Here is an 18,965-nt window from a genome sequence, read left to right as displayed (position 1 = left end):
GAACACTCTGGGTTTCTGAGTGTGTGCTGTCGCACCGCAAACTGCCACGGGTGCCTCTGTCACTTCGCGTTGGGGAAAGCTTCAATAGACCCGGCACATCTTTTTTTTTTCGTCACGCCGCGCATGCCTTAGGCGAACGCACTCCACCTTGTTTCACATTCATACCCAACAGGCTGCGTCTTGATTCTTCTTCTATCTGAAGATCAATGAGTCTCTTCGACTTTCTTATGCGCTTTTCTCGCAACGCGAAGTACAAAGCAACTAAATGCTTTATTTGCTGCAGCTTAGCGTCGTTGTTCAGCGGCACTGCCATGTCAGCCATGTTGCTTGTGTTCATGTTGCTACTGGCTAAGCGTCGTCTTGGCTTATTGTGGCCAGATATTATGCGATACAAAATTTTAGCCGTTTATTTTTTTTTGTGAAGCGACTTCCCACATGTCTTTTAAAATATATACCTTCACTTTTCTACAACTCTACATTACCTTCCTCAACTTTTCCGGCCATTTTTTGTCTGAATTATCGACATAGGTATCATGAACGAATGACATTACTTCTTCCTGTGTAGCACCATCACGGATCGAATGGCATTCGTTGCACCGAATGACATTCGAACCTAATGATATTAACACCTCCAGTGTGACAGGGGTATAAGAATACGTTGCGGAACAGCGGTTGAGAATACGCAATTAAACATGCTTCCTTCATAGCAAGCACAAGGTTCTATACTCGTCGATCATGCTTCATCGCTTGAACCGATGAGCTGTACGACGAGAAAGGATATTTGATGACCCATTGTAAAATCATGATGACGCATTTCTCGACAAAGGCACTGGTTACGCTTCTCCGTTTGCTGAACGAACGTGGGAGAAGACAGTACGCCCTCGACTCAAAAGTAATGCTGTCGAGACTCCGCTGCGTTTGTCTAAGTATGCGTTAAGCGTAGTGCCACCTGCGGCTGTATTTAAAGCGGCTCCTCCTTACGCTTCTTTCTGGCTCTCTTCGTTATTGATTAACAAATGGATGGGGCCTGCGTGTGGAGATCAGCAGGTGGAAGAATGCTTACGCATCATCATCTGTGCGCCTAACTGTTCCCGTTTCTGCCGTTGACGTTGCTCCCTCTCCCACCGTTCATTGTTTCTAGACCCTCACCGCTCGTTCGTGAACGTCTCTAGCCTAGGCAGCATCGCATCCATCCGAGCACACGTACGCATTCCACCACGTCGCTCGGCAGACTGAGTGATCCTGGACGACATGTGAGTAGACGTGCTTGTCAGGTGGTCAACACGGTCGCCGGTACAAATGGTTCAGGTATATCGAACCTCTGCAAGTATGGGTGCCGGGTGAGAAACCCCGCTGGATGAGACACTCGGCTTCTGGGGTCGAAGTCGTAAATTTGAAACTCGCCCCCACCGTTTTTAACACGAAAGTGCTTTATGCCGGGGTCCACCAAGTACTTCCGTTACCGGGATATGACGTCCATAAAATGGAGTCCAACGGGTGAGAAAGAAAAAACCAAGAAAAAGATCCACGCTGCGGCCGCGACTGTAAGCGCCCGATGCTAAACCAACTAAGCTAGCTTGGCAGATACTGGACACCTCACGAACGCGCCTTATATCTCTCACACATTCTCTCTCGCACGGTGCTCTCTGTTGCTCTCTGTTGGCGGTGTAGATAGGCGGAGCGCGGGGTGGTGCCGCCATCTGTGAGAGGTGACAAGCAGTAATGCGTCACGATCGACATTTACTAGCGCTTACTCCGAGATTCCGTGCGATATCGGAGGTCATGGTTAAAGCGTCTCGATACCAGGGAGGGACACTGGCCGCGCTTGCGTCGCCGAGGCACCCTAGACGCAGTTACGTTCTTTGCCTTTCGCTTCGTGTTAGCGTGCGCTCGGTGACGGAATTTCTCCGTCACCGACTACTACGATTGCGAGAACACCGACTAACAAAACTGCTGCAATACGTGTTGCAGAAAGGACACAATTTCGACGGGCGAATGTCGTGCCTTGGTGGAGCGAAACAGAGGCCAGCGGGACGCACGCGTTTGCGGCTCAAGCTAAGAACCTCTACGAACTAGGCGTCAACATCGGTGCATCCACGCCAATGGGTGCTATAGCCGCCAAACACGAATAGACATTGTACAAGCTCTCATATATCATTACAGAATAAGCACCTCTGTGCAGATACGTTTCACTTTCGTGTTATACCGATTCCTATGACGGAGGGATCAGCCATGCAGGGGCGTAGCCAGGGGGGGGGGGGTGGGGGTTCAAACCCCCCCCGAAATTTTTCAGTTTTGCTTGAGTATATATACACGCACACATACAAAAGCACGCACGAACATACATAAAGTAAGGTTGAACCCCCCCCCCCCCCGAAAAAAATGTCTGGCTACGCCCCTGCAGCCATGTTTTTTTTTTCTTTATTTTCTTCATTTAGTTCATAATATGCAGCGCTTTGCTCTGGTCGTTACGGACAGAGAAACGGACAAATTTCTTGAGGAAGTCTCCTGCAAATGCTTGCGCTTTAAAGAGTGCTCTTTGCGTGACCTAATTTCTTATATTATCGTTCATTCTATTGCGCAACAACTGTCCATAGGTATTTTTTTTTCTTTTTTTGATGCAGCCATAGGAAAGTCTCAGTCTGCAGATGCTTACTCGCCAACCCGGTGTCGATGTACACATAGAATATTGGTTTGAATATGTCATTACTACTAAGTCTACGTACTTCGAGTGACTTTCCACATATGCATTACTATAACATTTTCTTGTTTTTTTTTAGAAATGAAGATCCTATGATATGTAGAAATATTACATGACAACAATTAACAGCAAATTGTATTCGTTTAATGTAATATAAAACGTCAGGAAATCTGTTTTAGTGCGTCGTGTGGCCCGGCACAGCCACCTTGCCCAACAAGGTAAGTTCTTGTATGTTTAATCATGTACACTTATACGATTATGAAGTATTTAAATATACGATTATGAAGTATTTTTGTTCCTTTCAACATACGCGAAATATGGGCGCGACTGCTTGCTCTTCGTTTCCCTTGTAACCGACTTTCGCCATCTAATGCCATTGTAAGTGTCCTGGCTCGCGACATTCACGAAGCTTCTTAGGTACCGAAACCTTCTCGAACATTGTCGATTGTTGCAAACAAATTATACATGCAACCACACACGTATAAAAGCAGGTTCGTTCAAACCTAGGGCCAGATTTTGGACGACCAACCGCAACGCTTACCGTTGTCGTTGTTCTGTCTGTATCACTTGTTCTGCGGGACAGAGGTTCGCGAAATAAAGTTCTATCCAAAGCTCACGCCTTCGCTGAGTTTCGCAGTGTTTAGAGAACATGATGTTTGGTGCTTCTGCGTTCATGTGCCGGATACTTCTGAATAACCGTGACGAAGACACCAGCTCGAACCATTCAACTGCGGACAACAACGCTGCTCTCACAGATACAGACCTCTTACAGAGAAGGCCAGGACGATCATGGTCACAAAGGCAGCCGCAGTGAAAGCCCCAGTGCAGCCAAAAATGGTGGTATTGCAGCAGCGCAGTGAGCCGTCCACCGCGGTGGTGTAGCAGTTACCTCGCTCGGCTGTTGACCCAAAGGTCGCGGGTTCGATGACGGTCGCATTTCAATGGAAGCGAAATGCTATATTCCTGTGTACTCTAAGATGTCATTGCACGTTAAAGAACATCAGACGGTCAAAATTTTCCGGAGCCCTCCACTACGGCGTCCCTCATAATGATATCGTGGTTTAGGCATGTAAACACCAAGACATTATTATTAACCCAGAGAGACACCAACCTTCGGGGGACCGTCTTTTGCGGATCCTGGAGACTGGCTGGAAACATACAATAGGATTCTCACCTTCAACAATTTAAACTTGGAAGGCAACCTGCGCAACACTTTATTTTCCTTCTAGGACAATGTCAGGGCAGGCTTCGGAAATTTATATTGTAATCTTAGAGAATGGTACGCTGTCACAGTACAGCGTGGACAGTGTGCGCGTGATGGCCTACGTTTGTGTGTATATTTTGCTTCCATTTCGCCCTTGTTTTTTATTCCGACTACCGTAAGCTCCGGGTACATATTCCGCACAAAATTCGTCGCCGCCTTCACGAACAATGTCCGCAAGTAAAGGTCCGGAGGTCTAATGAAGAACAAAAGCTAGGCGATCTTCAAGAAAGTAATGAATCAACTTTTCCACCACTCAAACCCTAACATGTCTGAGGAGAAGAAAGTCGCTTCCTCATGTACGGGAGCTCTTTGATGGACCGATGTAAAACCCATTCAGCTTAAATGACAGGGCATAAATGACAAGATGCCATCGTGATGTCACTGGGCCTTTATGAAACACATTAGGAGGCCTCGATGCCAGCGCTAAGGAACGAAGGAACGGTGCCATCGAGGCGCCCGAACACACACAGAGGACAAGTCGTGACATGAATGACTGATATACATGTCGTCTACAATATGGCACGAACGGCACAAGTTGCAGAATGCGCAAGTCATGAAGCCATCGCAATCGTGTCCCTGACATGCCTGAACGATATGCATGCATGACAAACGTGTGGTAATAAATGGCATGTCATAGCGTGGCTTATCGTGTATGGAATTAGATGAAAGGCATAACTTTTGGCTGCTCATCTCAATACGCAGATATAACGTAAATGGCATGACTTTTTGTACCCATCAAACGAAACGCCGTACTTGGGCGCAGAAAACCAACACTGCTAGTCCTACTGTCACTTAGTGCTGTGTGATGGCGTCTAGTGTTCGTTGAATTGGTTCCACTTGCCTCCTCTAATTTTGGTTAATAGTGGCTAGCTGGTGGCTAGTCTTCAGCTGAATAAGAATGTAAATGTCAGCATCCGCACAAACGGGTGGATGCCAATATGCCCTTTCATAGATATTCATCCACCATTACAAGATTCCGCAAGACTGATTTGTCATATTTGGTGACACCTTGTTAGTATTCTATTGTCAAGTTCAGAGTAGGCAAGCCAGTAAAACACCTCCTGGTTCGACGCTGGGCTATATAAACCTAAGTCACACCACTTGGATACAAACAAGCAATTTCGACCAGTATACAAGATTGGATAATTTGTTGAAAATCGGGATGGTATCGGCGCACTATGCGCGGTGAAGCTTGCATCTAAGGGCCTGGTCGTACGTTTAAGGCGTGTCGTCCGGCGGCGCTGGAAATAGCTGTGTGTACTACGCTCACATATGCAAGATTACGTGTTTTATCATATTTATATTCTGACACTCTAAGTGATCGCTCAGCAATGCTCTTTTTCAGACGGGTGCAGTAATATTCGAGTGCACAGCAACAGTGTGCAAAATTGGGCTACTCGGTTTAACTTCATTGATAAACAGCGCAAAAAGAAGAAAGACACGAGGAGTACCACGCAGAACAGATTCGTTATCCTACTCAACTTGAATGATGAACGTATCCTCGCGCACGTTTATGTACACGAACAATCACTTTCATCACTGAGAAACACTGTCGGCATAGGAATGATAATTAATCACATTGTGTCGCACGTCCGTGATGTCCTTCTGTTGAAGTCGCACGGTCTCCGATGCATTAGCTTAAGAGGACTCCAAGGCGAACGCCGTGCTTTTTTTTCCTTTCAGTCAATTGTACTGATCCCCCTTCTCCAAAAGCTTTCTGCGCCCAATGTGGTTTTGCACTGCCTCCAGGATCGGAGGCATTTCAAGCTTCTTTGAACCTCACGTGCTATTGCAGCACCTCTTGAATCTGCCCCCGTTTCACCAAGCGAGGCTGTCATTTCATGAGTTCATGTGGCGTCACGTTATGTGACATGGTAGCGACTTCGTGATAACATCCCAATTTCTGGCGGCCTGTGACGTCATGAGGAATTCATATTGTGGCATCATCACACAAGGATATTTCTTTCGCCACTCGTGTTAACGCCGACTCGATGGTCACTTTTATCGTTTGATGAGGCATCTAAGGCTTTCGCCTGGAAATTTCAATAAAGTTTCAAGTCAATGTATGTCATAGAATGCTGGCTTAGTCAAGCATATATTGCACGGAAGGTAATCCGATCGCATGGAAAAGCGTGAGCCAAGGATTATTGGGCACCTACTTACGCCGATCTAGTTGAAGCGAAGCGCAATGCCAACCGTTCGAAAAAACGTGTTCTCGATGTTATTTGCTACTCTCTCAATTATTCGGAGCACCAAATCACAAGCACAGTGACCGTAGTGCGGGTGCTTTCACGGATTCTTCGCTGCATGCACAACGGCACACAAATCAGTGAAAAGAAATCACAAAACGGAAGTTAAAATCCAGGAGCTAGGAGCTCAAATGCTGGCACGCGGCTTGTTTCGTTTTTCGCGCCCTAGTGAAAATAGTGGTTGGCACCTGCGGCGTCGTCGAGAGATGGCACTAAGGATACCGTAGCCCCACGTTCGGTTGCTTACCGGCCACGACTCTGTTCTAATAGGGATGTTCGCAGTATTCTTCACTCTGTCCATCAGTAGAAAAAATTTGCATGAAAGCAGAAAGGGACGCATTTAGAATAAGTGCCAGCTGGGCGTGTTGGTATAGATTCATGATGGTGAAGCGCTAAAAGAAACGAAGACTTGTTCTTCCTGTGTTCTTCGCAAGTCTTCGTTTCTTTTCGCGCTTCACCATCATGACGCATTTATGCATCTTTTTTTCTGGCCAATGTGCGCGCATTAGCGCCTCTTACCGGCACATCATGCAGTATAACCTCCTTCAAATGAATAAATTTGAGCGCGTCCTTCACACCAAGATCTGCATAACGACCAGCACCACAGCAACCACATTTGGGCCGTTTATAGGTGATTTTTTGTGCCCTCGCGCGCACCCCGTATTTTCCTTCATATGGGCGGGATGGCGCACCTATCTTGAAGGACACAACTGTCCTTTTAGACCCCAGACAACAGCTTGCAAGGAATGTGATTAAGGCTTTGTATATCAGGAGGAAAGGTGACGGGTGTGTTAGCCAGCCGTCCCCCGCTCTGACTGACGATCAATTTTAGTACTTCACGATCACGCGTGTATTGTAATAACCACATCATAGCACCGAGAATAGATGTACAACGTTTTTATTTGTGCTGTTTGTAATTTCCGCTTCTGGTTCGCATAGTTGTACACACTTATATAATACGAGCATTTTCGTAACACAAAGAGGCGGCGGGTCAGTGCATGTTCTTTTCGCTCCTTAACTTTGTCCTTGTCTTTGTGAGCGCCGCTTCAATTAAAATGTGAATGCGGACTCACGAGCAACTTTATTTTTTCACTAATACTGCAGATTCGTTACCCTCCTGATGTCATCAAAAGCCATGTCATGGCCGCTGTGACGCATGACGCTGTCTCTAGCGTTCTTTATTCATCCAGCGTAGCCCCATAATCATGTCCAACATTGAGCTAGTTGTTTACATTATTATTGATGGGATCAAGAAATCTCTCCGTACCTCGGTCGACGTGGTTAAATGATGTACAATATGCATTCTTGCACGCATGCCGTTTTAGTTATATCCAGCGATCTTGAGTTTTGGAATATGGAAAGATATTTCAATGTACTGCTGTATATACAACATCCACCTCTGTTTCCTTGTGGGAGCTGAAAGCTGGTGCTCTGAAACTGGAGGAACCAATGTCTTTTTCAGGTACGAAACAACAGTGCAAATACGAATGATGATTTCAGCATTAATAATTATATATGCAGCATGTGTTGCGTCTGTTGTATGCCAGCTCTACGATCCTCGCTGCCCGCAAAGGGAGCACAGACGTAAGTAAAGAAACAAATTTACCATTTTTTTGTCGCTTCTATTGCGACGCCTGGAAAGCTTGTGCTGCTAGCGTTCACATTTGAGACAACCGTACTCGACTGCCCCGCTGTAAAAGAGAATACACAGTCGAGTGCTGTCAGGGTGCCGCGTAAAACTGTACATTGTGCACTTCAGTAATCACCGAAAGGTGCGCTTAGAAATGAAATTCCTTCGATTCAAATTCTCAAAACACATTGCTGTATTGATATCATCATGTTTATCTGTAAATAGGAATAAAGCTCAAAGCAGTTACTCTTTCTTTTTGAAAAAAAAACTAAGAAAATACGGGTTTTTAGTAATGATGCAAGCGCGGTGTCTTGTGGGATCTGAGAGGTGTAATCGCCGCTCTCGGTACACACGGAAGACAGCGGACGCGGTCGGTTCAACGAACACGTTCTCGTTTATTAAACATTTCTTTACATATGGCGAGCTCGCCGGCCGAATCCTATTACAAACTAGTGGCACGCCAAAACTTATATAATGACAATGAATATCCGGATAACATAGCACACACTCAAGACAACACAAGACATAAAATACACCATAACATAAGACACCATAAGACAAGCAATAACCGCGAATGCGGCGTCGCGAGGACTCACGACTCACCACGACACGGGGGGGGGGGGGGCGAGGGGACAAGCCACGGTATTGTCCCCCATGGGACCCACCGCGGGAGCCGCCCGTCCACGCAAGCCGCCAAATCCCAAGGGACTTCCTTTTTCCCGCCCGGTGGCCGCGGCGGCCTCGCTCGCTTTTCTCCGGTGGCGTGGCCGTCGCTCACGCGCAAACCCCAACGCTCGCGAGCCCAGCGCCACTGCCTCCGACGGCCTATCCGCGAGGCGCGCGTGCGCCATGAGGCGCAGACAACTTTACAGGGGCTGATAGCACCTCCACAACTTTCAAATGAACCAATATTTAAGTACAAATAGAGATCTTTGGATTGAAACCTTCTTACTTTGCTCAAGACTGCTGGCTGTGACATCGATGGAGCTTTACTCAATTTCAGCTAAAATGAAAAGAAAGCAAAATCTTACATCGCCCACGCGAGATGTGATAGATAGTATACTTGCAACCGCAAGGAATGGTTGAGGTGAGATTAGAGAATTTGCACAGTTTGATCTTGCTCGCGTCCATGTACACTTTTTTTTTTCGAAAGTCTGCGTATTTCTGAATCCATGTACACACTTGCAATTTTACATCGAAGCTGTTAAAGCCGAGCCGATTTGGGCACACCGATGTTCGCAGGTATGTGCCACAGAAATGGGACAAGCCTCACTACTCACCTTCAGTACAAGAACAACTGAAGAAGCTGACTATAACTAGCCTAACGGACACGTCTCACAGAAATTGGGCAGGCCCCACTAGTCACCTTCTTATTGGGCACATCGATGTTCGCAGCCTAGCCAAGTTGGAGCAGGGCGAGTGCAGAGGGAGAGGGTAAGCATAGCATAAGCCATATATAGGTGAGAGTGAAGCCTTGGGTAGCAGGGAGAGTTACAGGAAGACAGAGAGAGGATGAGGGAGAGGGGGTTGGAGAGCAGCTGGGAGTGGATAAAGCATATCTATGTAGACAGGTGTACAAGCAAGCAAGGGATAGAGAAGGGGGGTGCAAGGGTAGAGAAGCACAGGTGGTGAAGCGGAGAGGACGAGGAGGGAGGCGAGTGGGGAGGATGAGCGGCGGCGCAGGTGGTAGGGTGGAGCTGGGCGAGGGAGAGCCAATGCCCAGCCGTGCCAGGCATAGATTCTATGACGTTGGTGATGGTTTCACCTCTCCGACATGGCGACATGGAGGTTGGCAATGCTGAACTCCTTGAAACCTTACTAAACCAGGCTCTATTTTGTCTAGTTTTGCGTTACTTTTCACTCCATCACTGATGCTTCCCCTCAGCTCCACTTTCCCTGGGTCTTTACGACGTTAAGTCAGTCAAAGCCACGCAATTTTAACGCGATAGCGTTAAAAATTCGTTACGCAAAATCCTGCTGTCGGCGTCTGTGTCAGCGTCGTTGGTTGTGAGCGACAAATCATCATCTTGTCCGTGACCGAAAAATCGAGAAAGATGCAAATAATATAAATTATAAAAAAAATCGGTTCGAGCGAGAATCGAATCCAGGCCGTCTTTGTGGCGAGCAGGTGTTCTACCACAGAGGCACGCTACTGCTTGAAACTGCTCCAAAAAAAAGAAACAATATATGAATACATGCAGTGGAAGGAGCCTCATCAACGCAGTAATATTGCGTGGCAGAAACGTAGAATCGCGCCAGGCGTCAAAACATGTAAATTGCGTAACGAGTGATTGCTTTAAAGGCCCGTCCGTTACAAAGCGCTCAGACATATTTAATCTTCATCAGCTGCAAAAGCATCGACAAAATGAGCAGCTGAGAAGGTTCGCGTGTTGCCTTACGGACGCGTAGTGCGCCCTTCGCTGATTCGCAAAAGGAAGTATTGTGGCGTAGTGCGTACTTAAAGGGACACTAAAGAGAAACAATGAATTGGTTTAGATTGATAAAGTGTGTTCGGAGAACTCTTGCATAGTTTATTTTACCACCATAGGTTTATTATTAGAGGAGAAAACCAACTTCAAAGTTTCATTTTTAAATTTCGCGCTGAACTTCGTAATTCGTGACGTAAACGATTTCGAAGAGCATTTAACGTATTTTGGCGCCACTGGCTCGACGAAATTTCAAAAAACTCGTTATGTCAAGTCACTGGCATCCTCACAGGATAATATTCTTCGATTTAACCGATTAGGAACTACGTAGGCCCAAGCAGGCGCCGTCAACAATATGTGACGTCACGGCAAATGGTGCGGGAATTCCAAGGTGGCGTCGCCACCTGTATTTTCTTCTTGCGCGTTTTCTCGCTTATTAAGCGTCTTCTCGCAGCAAGCGCGGTGTTTTTGGTATGGTGGAAGACTACTTGACTAATGCGAGAAAAATCGTTTTGTTCTTTAGTGTCCCTTTAACAGCTGTACTGCAGTAGGCATTCTAGGGTAGTTTGGAAGGGCCAGTGTTACGCGCACACACGGTCGTTTCCTTGCGGCACGGTTAAGGCATCCACCGAGAACCGAAGCGATCAGGCTAGCAATTGAGAAGGCGATGCGCCGGGGCCCGATTAAGCAGGGGCGTAGCCAGAAATTTTTTTCGGGGGGGGGGGGGGGGTTCAACCATACTTTATGTGTGTTCGTGCGTGCGTTTGTATGTGTGCGTGCCTATATACGCAAGCAAAATTGAAAAATTTCGGGGGGGGTTTGAACCCCCCCAACCCCCCCCCCCCCTTGGCTACGCCCCTGCGATTAAGCTATCGCGTTCTTCTCTTGAAGGCGAAGCTCAAGCGTCCTACAAGCTTCTTTAACAGCAATGCTGTTCTTAGTCGAGGCTTTCATGTCCAGGGTTGTGGTAGCGGTGATCACGTGGCCTCGCAGTGTGGCGAGAGTGAGGCTCCGTAGGAAGGGGAGAGCTGCGTGTGCTGCGAGAGGCGAGGGCGGACCATGTCAAGGGGCGAACCTTCGAGAAACGCGCCTGGATGCCGTGACGGTGAGGCGCAGTGGAGTTAAAATAGCGTGTCAGTGGCAGTGTTCAGGAGTTTGGCCTTTCAAGATGGCGAACATTTCTCATTCTCCCGATGAAGAAGCCACCCGACGTGAGTGTCAGCGAAAGCTGACGAGAGAACGGGCATATGTCTTCGCCGAGACAACCGCGATGTTCGCAGGAGAGGCCTAAGCTAAGCGCCAACGAATGGAAGACTTGAAAAACATAGAAGTACTATATAGCCTGATGAAGGATGGGCATAAGATTCGCTGTTTCGACAGTGTTCGCGAAGTGAAGCTGGTTGAATTTTTCAAAGATAATACCACGCGAGCGTAGACACCTGGACATCGTAGCGCCTAATATATACGAGAAGTAACGAGCTTTCCTACATAGTGAGCAAGCGCAGAGAGCACACCCGTGAGAAAGCGCTGTCTGCTGTGATACTGTTGCTTCCCGCCGACATTAGCAACTCATTATAACAACAGCGCAGCAACACAAGCACAGAATGAAAGAAACGACGGGACGGGCGCTGACTGGCAACTGAGACAAGGTCTATCCAAATAGGTCGCGAAGCTTCGGGCGAAAAGCGGTTCAGATCCTATTGTCAGCGACATCAGCATGGGGAGTTATGGGAGTAGCGATTGAAGCGCGACTAGGTGTGGTGGGAACAAACACTAATAACAAAAAACCTAATTTCATTCAACAACGAAATAATATTTATATTTTATGACCGAGATTTATTTCAGAATAACATTTATTTAGATCCAGTGTACGAAGAATTCATGAAAATGTATATGCATTATCAAAAATCTTCTTATTAGCGCCCTCTAAAGAATGACACATGCCATTGCTCTGCGACGCAGTCCTTGTAATGTTCGGAAAGGCGCGCGTAAAGTTCGTCCTGCGGCGACACACCCCCTCAGGTGTGCTGGTGTTTCGCACTTGCATGCATGCTGTGAATTATTGTGGTGAGAATTTGATTTTTGTGTGCGCGAAGTTGCGATGTGCGTTTCATCATTGGTGAACGTGTTGGCTACGGTGTTCAACGGACAACGGCACGAGGCGGCTAACATTTCACGCCGAACGCTTTCCTCGGTACTCACGGAAACGATGTGGTGTTCCAAGGATGCAATAGCAACACGCGTACGCCTGGCGAGCCCTCTCTTCTAGATAAGACACCGGGGCAACGGTTCGGAGTAGTGTGCTTGCTGGATTTTCATGGATCAGTATTCCTGCTGCCCGGTTTCCTTCGTGAACATGCGGTGCCTACTATATTTCCGGTTATCGGTGAGCAGATCGCTAAGTTATCTGTCGCGCTACGATCGCTACAATTCGCATGTCTTGATACGTTACACGTAAGGTTAATTTATCGGAACAAAAGGCAAAACATAGTGCACGTAGTGTACGCACCTTTTGTACTTATGACATTTGTTGCTCATTGTGTAGGGTGTGTTAAATTGCTTTATTGTGACCATTGAATAAAACTGAAATATCATTATTTTGGAGTGACCAGGCGTCATTTCTTCTCGTTAGAACTGAAGCACGCATGCAATGCGCTCTTTAAGTCCCCTGCGCATGTGCGAAGCAAATAAGCAACGCTGCAAATATGAGATGTACGCTGCTGCCTACGTTATTCACGCTGTGGAAGATCACACGAACGCAGAATACAAGCTCAGAGAATAAAGTTTCCTGGTAAAACCAAGGCGAATTCCACGACGGTACACTTAAACACGGCTGTTTATTCACGGGTCGATACTAGTTTAGCTAGCGTTGGCTTCAAGCGCATTCGCCAAGGGCTTGCCGGCTCGCTGTAGCGCGAGTCCTTAGTGATCAGGGGCCTAGGAAAAATATTTTGAGGTCAAATTTCGCGCTAGTGCCAACAAAATGACGTCACTTTTTTACCGGATATTGCGTCACATCCGCTTTATTTTTTGTTCCGCCGGAAGTGTTCCCTCCTCACACAGATGGCGCCAAGCCCCATGAGCAGCTGATGAGCAGCCATTTTCTGAACGTATGGGCTTCTATGGAAGCTTCGCTACCATTTACATTTACCTTGACTGAGACGCTTATTCGAAAAAACAGATATTTAAGTACAGAAAGACACGTGACATTGACAACCGAAACTAGAGTGATAGCCAAACTATAGCAAGTGTATGCCACATAGACGCCACCAACATGCAGACATTAGCAACAACCGTATCTTTGGGACGAAGCTCATGCGATATTAAAATTTACAGGGTTGTACTCATGGCTTGTCCAATGTTTCACATTGGCCGGATGGTACTTAAAAATGCAGCCATCCACATACACTACTGATTACTCCCCGTAGTACGCAATCATCGATACATTTACCGGATCAAATGCGCCTAAGCAGATAAGCAGGAGTGTTAAGGCTGCTGCTATATGCTCTCTTTAATCTGAGAACAACCTGGTCCTACCTTCTTCAGATGGATGTCTATTCATGGGGCGTCTAATTGGTACAGGAGCAACTGTGAATTTGCGTATACCTTGCCTAAGAATAACCTGCCATCGAGATGGATCTGTCACCAGCAGAGGGTAAGTGAAATCTAGCGTAAGAAAATGAGCAGTTTTGCTGCTCGGCTAGAGTACACTGAAATAAGTAAGAACGCAGCTGACCGTCATTTCGACAGTGCCCATGACGTCTTCTATCACAAGAACATTAACGAAAATGCTCCAAATTTTGAACAAACCTGGCCACACATGTCGCCGTAGCCGGTACAACGCGATCGGCCTGCCTAGATTCGCCACGAACGTGCCGCATGCACAGGAACGTTAACGACCACGTGGCATCGCCCAATGGTTGGCGGAAACTGCGAAGGCATCGACATGCATCGGTTTCGCCAATCCGAAGACACTCCTCTACTGCGTCATTCATACACAGGCCATCCTGAGGTGAACCTATTAATCCGCGTCCGAAAAACTAAAAGAACGAACTGGTGGGAGAGCGGTTGCTTTTAGTCGCTGTGCCGAAGGTCAGCCGCCGCCGAATACGGAGTTTCAACAATATTGTCGAAGAATCAGCACGAACGTAGCAGCAGCGAGACCGTGCCTGGATCGCGAAGTTTCACAAACGAAAGATAATCCGACGCGACCTTACAGCAGCGCGCAAGTACGACGCAGACGTGATCCAGTGCCATGGCCTCTCCACAACGACGGCCGGACTGGAGAAGCGTGCGGGCGTTCCTTGGAACGACCGCGCGCCTCCCCAGGCCGTGCTACAACACAAAAAAACTAGCGACGCAGGCAAGATTTTGAATGGCACAACGTCACCGATGTGGTAGACACCGTTGCTGGCTAATCCGTCGTCGGTGCGCCTTTTTCGGCAAAGCTGAGGAATACGAGGGCTATTTAGGAACGTCCTCAACTTCGGACAGTGGGAGGTCACCAAATAATGCCATCTGTGATGCTCACAAGAGACACGGTTCATTAGTGATCTACACCCTGCCCGCTACACGATCCTGCAGCATTACTCTAGGGATGTCAACCCGAGCATGGACTTCCTAAGCTAAGACGGCACATCCATGTACTGAAGATTCGAATCGGTAACACTGTCAACTGGTAAAGCGATACCGCCGATACGCCTCAGTTATATCCTCTTCAGCGTGCTCGAACACTTTCCCCATTCTGCCTCTTTCTAGCGTCATCATTCTCGTCGGTACAAAAGCAGGAAAACCAGCAGGCATGCGATAAACATCATGTGTCTGGCCGTCAAATTTCCATTCTAAGAGGCATCGCTGGCCTTCAAGGGTGAAGGCCAAGTTAGACGCTGGCAATCGTGAACCATCACTAAAAACACCCCAAGAGGAACGCCGCTGTAGCATACATAGAAGACATTGTCACCGTTCGCAATTCGTTCACTTTAACCGATTCTGCCCCACCTACAAAGATGGTACGAACCAAGAAGAGTTCCCACTTGGAAGCCTTCTCCAGAAATACGACTGGTGGGAATGGCAAGCACCGACCAATCGTTGAAACAAACACACAAATTGACGTTTCGACCCCGCTACCGGGGCCTTGTTCACAAGGAATGAAAGTTTTTAGGGCATGGGTTATATGGGCTTGATGATTGACGTAAGCATCGAGTGTATATCGGGGGCAGATTGCCTGAGTTGCGGTTGAGAGTGTTATCGGTCGTCTGAATGTGAAGGGATTCAAGATGAAGCCTAGCTGTTTTGTTCTTTTCTTTTCCTATTATCTTCGCGCTATCCCAGTCGATGTCATGGCTCGTGGACACTGCGTGCTCAGCTAGCGCGTTAGTTGCCACGTGCTTGGTTTTCACGTCAGAGCTGTGCTGTTTAATTCTTTTTCCAAAGTTGCCTGTTTCACCGATGTAGACTTGATTACAATCAGCGCAAAGAATTCTGTACACGATGCCCGGGAACTTCTCCTTATCGAGTTTGTCTTTCACCGTTCCCACAGCTTGTCTGAGCTTGCGCGTAGGCACGTGAGCGACGTCGACTTCATACCCCCGAAGGCAAACTCGATAAGGAGAAGTTCCCGGGCGTCGTGTACAGAATTCCTTGCGCCGATTGTAATCAAGTCTACAGCGGTGAAACAGGCGACTTTGGAAAAAGAATTAAACAGCACAGCTATGACGTGAAAACCAAGCACGTGGCAACTAACGCGCTAGCTGAGCACGCAGTGTCCACGAGCCATGACATCGACTGGGATAGCGCGAAGATAATAGGAAAAGAAAAGAACAAAACAGCTAGGCTTCATCTTGAATCCCTTCACATTCAGACGACCGATAACACTCTCAACCGCAACTCAGGCAATCTGCCCCCGATATACACTCGATGCTTACGTCATATCACCAAGCCCATATAACCCATGCCCTGAAAACTTCCATTCCTTGTGAACAAGGCCCCCGTAGCGGGGCCGAAACATCAATTTGTGTCTTTGTTTCAACGATTGGTCGGTGCTTGCCATTCCCACCATGAATTTTCCCGACCCAGACGAGTTTCCGTCGAACCCTGGACTTCAGAAATACGACTGTTTTTCGTTGTCCTTGCCGGAAAGAGTTCGACAAACGCCAGCTGCTAAGTAGCCCACAATAACGAAAATAGTAAAAGAATTATCCGGAGCCTATACAAAGGTTCGACAAGCGAAAGCCAGAATATAAAACAGGAATACCATTAAATGTTACGCTATAAAATTATACGCCTGTCCAAGAGACCATAGGTGTAAGGAATAGTCTTAGTAAAAAATAATTAATGACCATGCGCTTCTCTGTTGAACAGCGCTTAAATTTGAGAATAAGTGTCTTGTGTTTATTCCCAGCGGTTACAGTCAAAAGGAAAAAAAAACGGAACGTTATGTAGCACAAGCTATCATAGCTAAGCAAGTATGTGTTACGGTTAAGTCTGCAAATTTTACTTTCAGCGAGCGCTCTTAATTTTTCGACCAAACCGCTTATTTATATTAACGGCCAGCGTAACAAGGTGACCATCCTCCTGCGCAAAGCCTATAAACTTGCCATGGGACTTTCACCGACAACATCCACGGCAAAACTCTCAAGATAGAGGTTCACAATACCGGGGAAGAGTTAATAGAAGCGTAAAAGGTGAACCAAGTAGAAAAATAAAGCGTACAAAAACGGGACAAGCCCTTCTAAGGAACCTTGGCTACACAGTCGAAAACGAAGCGTACCTGCCCCAGTCTATTCGCCACGAAATCCAGGATAAAATACATGTCTGTACAATACCTAGGAACATGCACCCACAACATGATAAGGGAAGAAGACAAGCACCAGCGCAATTGCTACAGCAGAAGCTAGCGAGCTATAGCAACAATGAGAGTGTAAGATACACGGATGCTGCTAAATACCAAGAAGTAAACAAAGACATAGCCAGCGTAGTGGATGAAGCGGTTAGAGAGCTCGCTGCTGCTTCGACCTATGCAAAGGATGTATTCACCACAGAGGAACTGGGCATCGCGTTAGCAATCAGTACAAGTACTTCGTCAGTAACCATCGTGATGGATTCAGAAGAAGCGTGTCGAAGATTCCTAAACGGAACAATTACCAGATCAGCCCTTCAAGTTCTCCTCAAGAGCGACTCCGAAGACGCAAGTATCCTATCGACACCGGGGCATGAATCTTCAGCGGGGAACCAAGCGGCGCATGCCGCAGCCCAAGAGCATACACACAGGGCTACTCCGCAGCGATATTCAGACTGCGGAAACGCAAACGAGCGAATGCCGAGAAAATGTTCAGAAATACTCGCGCATTACAGGAAGCAATGACGCCACTATCCACCTGCTCATAAAAGGCTGACTAGAGAGCAAGCAGTGATTTAGAGAAGGCTCCAGGCATACACCTATCCGCACGGCATACTACTCCACGCTATGTACCCCGGCATCTTCAGTAGGAACTGCAGATACTACCCGGAGAGTGCGAACACCCTTTACCACATGATATGGGGATGCCGAAACAACCCAAGTATCCCACTCATAGACGAACAGAGCATCCAAGAAAATTCGGAAGACCAGTGGGAGGCCTTGCTGACGTCAATAAACCCTGAGGACCAGCTCTGGTTGGTGGACAGGGCTCAAGCATCAGCTGCAAGCCCTGGCTACCTGAAATAAGGAAGTAACCCACCTCTGGGCGAAGAGAACGCGCGCCTGGTCGGACAATAAAGTTTAGTTCTCTCTCTTTGCCCCGTTACTGTTTATAATCAACAGCGTTTCTTAATATGCGTTTTGATGACATAGGATTCTTACCGCTGTGAATGCAAATGAATTATTACTCATATTTTCAAATCATCTCTTTGCATAAAAAAGTTAAGAAGTAGAAATACTTGACTATGTTTGTTTCTGTTCGCATTTATCTATAATCATTTCAATATTTAGAGATGTTACTACACTCCCAACGCTAATCATTAATTGGCAGCAGCTCGTACGTACTATATTTTATTCTATTAACGTTAGTTGAAACTTCAAGTAACATTTTCCAGACCATGATGTCCTTGGTGATGAACAAGTAATTGCTTGAATACAGGTGTCCACAGGAGCCTGGAAGGAACCCTCATCCCGGGGCCCCTCCTTTTCCCGGAGTTTGGCCGCACTGCTGTGACATGTGCAGTTGAGTTCAGCCGAAAATGAAGGGCAGTGGCTGAGCCGAACTGATGAGGGCAAGATTGCTACAGCGGGAGCATGATTCCGTCGTATTCGTGACATCGCTGAAGAAGTGTAATTTACAAGAATAAGCTTTTATCTGTTGCAGTCAGTAATCTGAAGTTGTTATTTAAAATATATATTGTGCAAAACAAGCACGCTACTGCTGCGAGTGTTTTTATTCGCTTCACTTTCAAAGCAGATTGTATCCTTTAGAGAGCGTTCTTTATACCACATCTGCGATTGTTACCTTGCTTAGTTGTCGCTGAGCAAGGTAACAACAACAGTGTGTCATACTGAAAGAGCACACGCCGTTCTGAACCTGGAAGAGCGAGGAGCGTGGCAATAACGCAATGGAAGGCATGCGACACGCGCGACAATTATCGCTGTAGAACATGAAGGCGCCCCCAAGTACACCATTTATTTTAGTGCGTTCTGGACATACAAGCGTTAAGTCCATAG

The 18,965-nt window shown here is 47.0% G+C and overlaps 1 long non-coding RNA gene across 2 annotated transcripts; it reads left to right on the top strand.

Moving 5' to 3' along the window:
* The first annotated feature begins 1,008 nt into the window (after positions 1–1,008).
* On the top strand, positions 1,009–18,675 carry LOC119400821 (uncharacterized). Of its 2 annotated transcripts, XR_007416904.1 has the most exons (4): positions 1,009–1,269; positions 7,691–7,798; positions 13,817–13,925; positions 18,388–18,675. It is a non-coding gene; the product is annotated as an uncharacterized LOC119400821 (long non-coding RNA). The 2 variants fall into 2 exon arrangements; XR_005185251.2 differs by lacking the exon at positions 1,009–1,269 and having other exon boundaries at positions 7,684–7,798.
* Positions 18,676–18,965: the final 290 nt, after the last annotated feature.

The sequence above is a fragment of the Rhipicephalus sanguineus genome, chromosome 7, assembly GCF_013339695.2.
Source record: "Rhipicephalus sanguineus isolate Rsan-2018 chromosome 7, BIME_Rsan_1.4, whole genome shotgun sequence".
Lineage (NCBI taxonomy): Eukaryota > Metazoa > Arthropoda > Arachnida > Ixodida > Ixodidae > Rhipicephalus > Rhipicephalus sanguineus.
Note: the sequence above shows the minus strand (reverse complement) of the source record. Positions and strands in the feature narration are given on the sequence as shown.